This window comes from Chrysochloris asiatica, unplaced genomic scaffold (assembly GCF_000296735.1).
Source record: "Chrysochloris asiatica unplaced genomic scaffold, ChrAsi1.0 scaffold00018, whole genome shotgun sequence".
Taxonomy (NCBI): Eukaryota; Metazoa; Chordata; class Mammalia; order Afrosoricida; family Chrysochloridae; genus Chrysochloris; species Chrysochloris asiatica.
The window spans coordinates 17,514,801-17,522,527 of record NW_006408536.1 but is presented as its reverse complement, the minus strand read 5'-3'; positions in this window follow the sequence as shown (position 1 = coordinate 17,522,527).

Here is a 7,727-nt window from a genome sequence, read left to right as displayed (position 1 = left end):
GTTCATATTATCAGGAAGAATCAATCCCTGGAGAAGGACATCATGCTTGGTAAAGTGGAGGGTCTGGGAAAAAAGAGAAAGATCCCCGATGAGATGAATTGGCAATATGGCTAAAGTATGAGAAATGGAGGCTCACCATCCTGCCTTCTATATAGTATTCTGACTACACTACTCCCAACACAGATTTGTTTGTTCTTCTGGAAGTCCATGGTACTTTTAATATTCTTTCCAACACCACAACTCAAATTTTTCTAGTCTGTCTTATTCATTGTCCAACTTTCACATGTGGCAACAGCAATGGGCTCAAGGATAAAACCATTTGTGAGGATGGCACAGGATCAAGCAGTGTCTCTTTGTGTTGTGCATAGGATCTCTAGGAGTCGGCCTGATTCAACAACTAGCACCTAGAGCAGAAACCAGAACGTGACCAGCACTCCTGAAACCTCCTTAGTCTCTCCTCCCAATTGTTGCTGTTGTTGTTAAGTGCCATCAATTTGGTTCCAAATCATAGAGACTCTAGACAGGGTTTTCGAGGAGCAGCTGGTGGGTTTAAAACGTCGACTTTGCAGTTAGCAGTCCAGTGATTATCCTACTGTGCCACACCAGACATCTTCTTCTCAATGATTACCCTTAAAGAGGTCCTGGTGTGGCACTGTCAGATAGGCACTTGATGGTGACGTCAGTTTGAACTGCAAGATTGGCTGTTCAAACCCCCTAGCTGTTCCTTGGAAACCCTATACAGGGTCACTATGAGTCAGAACCAACTCAATAGCACTTAACAACAACAAAGGGGTCCTGGTGTCAGCAGTTCCAACCCACAAGCCACTCCCTGAAAATCTAATATAGGGTTGCTATGAGTCAGGACCAACAAAATATCACTTAACAAAAAAGGTAACTGCAGGGAGCCCTGGTGGCACAGTGGTTGTTAAGCACTTGGCTGCTGGTCGCTAACCAAAAGGTCAGCAGTTTGAACTCACCATCAGCTCCCCGAAAGAAAGCTGGGGCCATCTGCTCCTGTAAAGATTTAGACCATCGGAAACCCTATGGGGAGTCCTATTGTGACCTACAGGGCCGCCACTATGAGTCAGAATCCTCTTAATAACAGTGGGTTGGGCTAAAGGCAATTATGATGCCCAGCTTTTAACACATCAGTTAATTTTTCCTCCTATGGGATTTGATATCAATGAAATCATATAGTATGTATCTTTATGTCCAGATTCTTCCAGTTAGCATTATGATTGCAAGATTTATTTATCCATGTTTTCCATGCGGCACTAGCTTGTTCATTTTCATGGCTGCAGTTCAAAAATCTTACTTAAATCTCAGTCTTGTCAAGGCATCTTCAAGACCTAGATTGGCGATGCCCAGCTGGAGTGTTTTATCATGTTCAATTTTCACTTGACTTTCCATGATTCAGTGAAGGCAGTTGCTGCCTCTTCTCTTGGAACACTATTTCACAAGTCCTGACATGCAGAAAATGTTCCTGAGAGTCTACATTTTCTTTCCCAAGAATCCTTTTCATGTTATCTAATTACTCTCCCTGGGACTATTATATTCTTCCAATGATGGAGAACTATTGTTTTCTTTTAGCCAGTCCTTTGGCTATAGTGCCTTTCTTTTTACTTTTGTAGAATCATTTCTAAATGCCCTTCTATTTTCTGCCATCATTTGGAAAATCAATGTCCAAACCCATTAGCAAAATGCTGAGGACCATGTCCAGCCAATAGGACACACACTGGGATGTACACAAACCACTCACAGGAAGAACTGAGTCTTCCCTAAGGTTTCCTCCAGGGTACCCCCAGATAAGAACCACCATAGTCTTGTCTAAAACATTAGGACACCTTTGAGACCAGGATGCTAAGAGGAGAGAAAATCAGCTAATCTGTTTTGACCGTCTAAGTAGTTGAAAGTAACTACCTCTTCAAGGAGCCGTGGTGATGCAATGATCACACACTCAAGTTTGTATGAACACGCCCAGCACCTCTGTGGAAGAAAGATTTTGCAGACTGCTTCTAGAGCGATCACAGACAAGAGAGCCCTAGGGAGCAGTTTTACTGTCACATGGGGTCACTATTGTGAGTTGGAACCAACTCAATGGCACCCAATAACAACAGATCCACTCTTTTTTTTTTTTTTCCCAATCCACTCTTTGGGTCTTTATTAATTCCTATGGAAACCACTTTGACTTACATCTTCAGTTGGATTATTTCTAACAACTTTCAGTTTGGGATCAGGACGTAAATCCTTTGAGAATTTTTGTCTTTTTTCTTTGTAATATGCTAACATCTAATAAAGACTGTCATAATTGAGGATCTATCTATCTGTAATCTATAAACTTGCAATGTTAAGTATTATTAGTTCTATTTATTGACAAGGAAACTGAGGCCCAGAAGATTACAGTTAGGAAATGGCAGAACTGGGATTCAAACTTAAGTCTTTGGCTCCTAAGTTCATTCTTATTCCATTATTCCATCATACCCTCCTTCCCTCAGGCTTGATCATCTACCAGTTTTGTGGATTCTCCATATGTTTCTCACATTGCTGGAGCTCATGTCTGAATCCGGGTTCCTCCACTGATTAGCTGCAAAATCTTAGTCAATTTACTTGATTTCTCTGAGCTTCAGTTTCCATATCTTTAAAATGGAAATAATAATATCTTTCTCATAGAGCGATTGTGAGGGTTAAATAAACACATGCAAAAATCTTAGCCTTGTGCATATAATAAGTGTTTGATAAACATTAAGTTACTTATTCACATAATACTGTAAAGTCAGGGCATGTTGTTGTTGTTATGTGCCATCGTGTTGTTTCTGACTCATAGCGACCCTGCACAGGGTTTCCAAGGAGTGGCTGGTGGGTTGGAACCACCAACTTTGTGGTTAGCAGTTCGGTGCTTATCATACAGCACCACAACAGGCCATTAGATGGACAAAAATTGGGAAAATTGTTGAAATCATGGGATGGATTCAAGGAATTGTCATTTCATCAAATGCCATACCCTTTCCCCTGTAAGAAGAAGCTGCCTCTCAGGGATGAGGACTCTTAATTTCCAGGTGGCTCCCAAGCCCCTGAACTTCAGTTTTGGAAACCTGGGGAGTAGCTGTGAGTTCTGAGGTGGTGTAATAAGAGAGAGAAAGGAAGAAAGAGAAAACTCGGGAGCCTCCCAGGATTTCTCAGGAGTAACCCCCTAATGCTCACTGATCTGAGACAAAATGATAGTGCTTAGATAAAGTGGGAGTTAACTTTCATTCAGAAATTGTGCCATTGATTTCTATCAACCTGAGGAGCAACCCAGGTCGGTAAAATAGCTATTGGAGCCCAGCTGATTCCCAGCCTCAGGTGCTTTGATTCGAAATGCAGCTGGGATTTGTTTTCCTATGAAGAGGCTGTAGCAACTGCTTTTATCATCTACTGAAAGTACAAATAACAGCAGGAAAGCAACCAACACAGGAGAAATTAAGCTCTGTGACAAATGATTTGGTTTCTTTCCATGTAACAATCATGATTTGACCTGAATTGCCTCAATTAAGGGATTTTTTTTTTGAGGGGGGAGTAATGCTCTTGGTTTGTTCATTATATATGCATGAGAGAGAGGGAGAGAGAGAAAAGGAGACAAGAGAGAGATGAAACAGAAAAGATGACAGAATGTTAATTTGGCATAGCATATGTAAGAATGTTTCAGACCACGTAGAAGGGGCACTGCATGATTTCACTCTTTCCAACCCCCATTCCTCACGCTAATATTCCAAGAAAGATCACAAACACTGTATTTATGAGATCTCATTATGCCAATGTGTCCTTTTGATAAATGGTGTCACTGATTAATGAAGACTTGAAACAATTGGATTCTGACGCAAAAGAAGCACACGGCTTTTAAGGGGAAAAAAATCAAATAACTGGCAGTCCTCCAGCCTTAAATTCTCTCTTCTATGTTTCTGCCTTTAAAAAAAAATTATATATATTTTTACATCATTGGTATTTCCCCATTTGCAGATTTTTTACAAGTAATAAAGCTTGTGAGACCAAATTGAAGAGGCTCTTCTAAATTTTCTCTCTTTAGTCTTGAAACAAGAAATATATTTTTCCCAGGCTACTCGAGGGACTACAAGTTACAGCTTGTAAGAATTAAACACAGAATGTGGAGGAAGAGAATTATACATCCTCATCTGATGCACTGAGGCACGGAAGCACTTTGTAGAACAATATCATGCTAGTGGGTGATTGCGTTTGTGTTTTGGTTTGTTTTCAGGACATTTTTCTTTTAACTTTTCTATTTTGAACTAAGTTCAGACTTACAGAAAAGTTGAAATTGTGTTCAGCTTTCCTGTGTACCCTTGTCTTAGGCTGGGTTCTCTAGAGGCTCTAAACCAGTGAGGGCTTCAAAAAATTCATGGAAAAATTCCATTTTTTTCTGAACTTTTTGAAGTACCTTTGTATATAGGAAAAGGATCCGTGTTATCGTGGTGCTTAAGAACTCAGCTGCTAACCAACAGATCAGCGGTTCGAACCCACCAGTCACTTTGAGGAAGAAAAATGTGACAATCTGCCTCCATCTAGATCACAGCCCTGGAAACCCTATGAGGCAGTTCTCCTCTCTACTACAGGGTCGCTATGAGTCTGAATTAACTCAGTGGCAATGGGTTTGCTTTTGCTTTTATATCTGTTGTTGTAAGTGCCATCGAGTCAATTCCAACTCACAGAGACCCTGTATAGGATTTTCAAGCAGTAGCTGGTAGGTTTGAACCACTGACCTTGTGGTTCACAGTCCAGTGCTTATTCTACAGTGCCATACCAGGAAATGGCTCATGAAGTTCTGGTGGTGGTGGATATGTGCAATGGAATCGGTTCTGACTCAGCGACAGGGTTTCTGAGGCTGTAAATCTTTATAGGAGCAGAAAGTCTCATCTTTCTCCCACGGAACAGCTGGTAGTTTCGAACTGCTGACCCTGAGGTTAGCAGCCCGATTCGTAACCACTACGCTACCAAAAGCTGGCAAATCCCAAATACATGCATGGATCAGAAATCCGGTTTGAATCTTCTCCTGACTCGTGTTGTAGCAGGGATTGACCAACCTCAAATAAGCAGACTGATGACACATATCCCAAGAAGTAGAGGTCAAAGAATGATGAGTCTGATGCAGAAAAAAGAGAATATCCACATATGAAGGGACTTCAAAAAATTCAAAGAAAGATTCCATTATCTTTTAGTTCCACTTTCCAAGAAGTTTTCGAAGCTTTCTCATATACTGCAGGAGAAAGATGAGGCTTTCTGCCTTATACGGGGTTGCTATGAGTCAGAACCAACTTGAAGGCACACTGAACCACCACCACCACCACAACCACAACCACCTCTTATACTGAATGCAGGCCACGCTTCCAACAAAACTCCCCTTTTAACTGATGAAAAAGACAATTATAAACTTTATATGGAAAGGAAAGAGACCCAGGATAAGCAAAGCACTGCTTAAGAAGAAGAACAAGGTTGGCGGGCGCTCACTCCCCGATTTCAAAATCTACTACATAGCTACATTGGTCAAAACAGCCTGGTACTGATACAATGAAAGATACATTGATCAATGGGACAGAATTGAGAATCCAGAAATTCACCCATCCACATACAGCCAACTGATTTTTGACAAAGTGCCTAGGTATATTGCATGGGGAGGAGACAGTCTCTTTAACAGATGGTGCTGGCAGAACTGGAAAGCGATATGCAAAAGACTGAAACAAGACCTTTACCTCACACCCTATATAAAAACAAACTCACCATGGATTAAAGACCTAAATGTGAATACCAAAATTATGAAGGTCATTCTTTGCTGGTTGCTGGGATGTAAGGGGGAGGAGTGAGGGGAGGGAGGGGAAGATGGAGCACAGGGCAGGGAATAGACACAGGATAGTTTGGGTGCTGGGGAGGAGGGCAATATACAAGAAGTGAGAGGGGAATGGAAGAACAAAGATGGGAGAACAATTAGGCAGGTTTGCATGGGTGAAAGTGGGACAGAGGTAAATAATGATGTATGCACAATCTTGGAACAACAGGGCTCTGGGATACAGAGATTGAGACATGGTTGGAATGGGGAAAGGGGGGAATAATGTTAAGATGCTTGGTTGCCTTTTGAATCTTGGTTTTCCTTGCATTATATTATAAAATAGACACTGGAGTGGGAGAAAAAGGAATAGCCAGAAACATCACCATAGAAAGCTTATAAGTCCGTCTTCTGCCTGTGACTGATTGGAATACCTAAAATGGGGCTACAACATGCCCAGTGAAGGACGCTTCCTGTGGAGCCTCTGCATTACATAAGACTATAGGTGGGAGCCTGAACCACATCCAGATCTTCAGAGATGGAAAATCTCCACTTGAAAGGACGAGCAGACAACCCTGGAGTGATTAGAAGAAAAGAAGATACTTCTTGAAAGAAAGACCTACAGGAAAAATACAAAACAACATAGGCAGAAGGACTGTTACTACAAGAACAAGCAAGTTGCTCGCCCAGGAGACATCAAGGCAAGTGGTCGGGTCCCCTCAGTGTAAACTCCCTTCCAAGACAAAGACTCAATGGGAAAACACGCTCTGATTGGTGACCATACTTGTCACCGATAAGGGGAAGTGGGTGAAAACAGCAATGAAGCTGCAAGGTAAGCCCTACAATGTTCAATAGACTTCTGTGAACCCGGGTGGAGACCTGGTTGGCCAGCAGTGTGTGGCAAGACCTGGGGACTCTTGGGCCCAGAGTCAGTGACATAGCCACAGAGGACTAGAGTAGAGAGTGAAACGTCCAGCTGATAAGAAGAGAGGGCATGTGCACAAGAACACCCACACTTGCAGATAATACCCACTTGACCTAGCTTCAATGACTGGATGATCAGAGCTCAACCAGAAGAGGAAAAAAAAAAAATAATCTGATACAATTTGATGAACTTGACCTACACCTATGGATGCAGTAGCTCAAACAGGGAACAAATCCTTACAGCAAGGATCATTCCCACACCCTCCATACACAGAGTAGACAGGGATGGGCAACTTGGACATTGGCTACTCAAAATGGGGGGCTACAAATGCAAGAAGTGACTGGCTTACAAGCTTTCAAGAGGGAACCTAGATCCAGAGGGCATGGAGGAAGGTAGAATCTCCACAGAGTAGTATACAATCTGTCTAGGCGGGGCTGATGAAATGAAATGCGGATGGGTCTCTTGTGACACAATAGTGAATAATTGTTATCAGGACTGCTTGTGAAGGTTGGAAATGTAAAGGTAGACGTTTTGTAGCAAGGAGAGAAGTGATTAACTTTCCAGTCTAGGAGCCGGAGGTCCTTGGGACCATCAAGGGAGAAGAGCAGAGAGCGGGACCATACCCAGAGAAGCAGTAACGCCTGAGATGGAGGCAGAGATGATGACGTGGTGAGATGGAGCAGTTGGGGACTTTAGACACAGAGAGGGGGAGGGGCTTGTGCTGACGACCCGGGGGCAGACTTGTAGTGTATACCCTTTGGTCGGTTGATGATGTACGGAGGGGACTGTAACCATAGTAATGAAATGATATACGATAGAATGAATGTAAAACTAACATTCTCCCATGTAAACTATCACATAATTCACAATAAAACATTTTAAAAAATCTTACTTGGAAAACCTACTATAAATAATTTCTTTCACATTTGTATTTTATGTACCAGTATAATGCAAATAAACATAACTAACTTCTGTTCAAAAAAAAAAAAA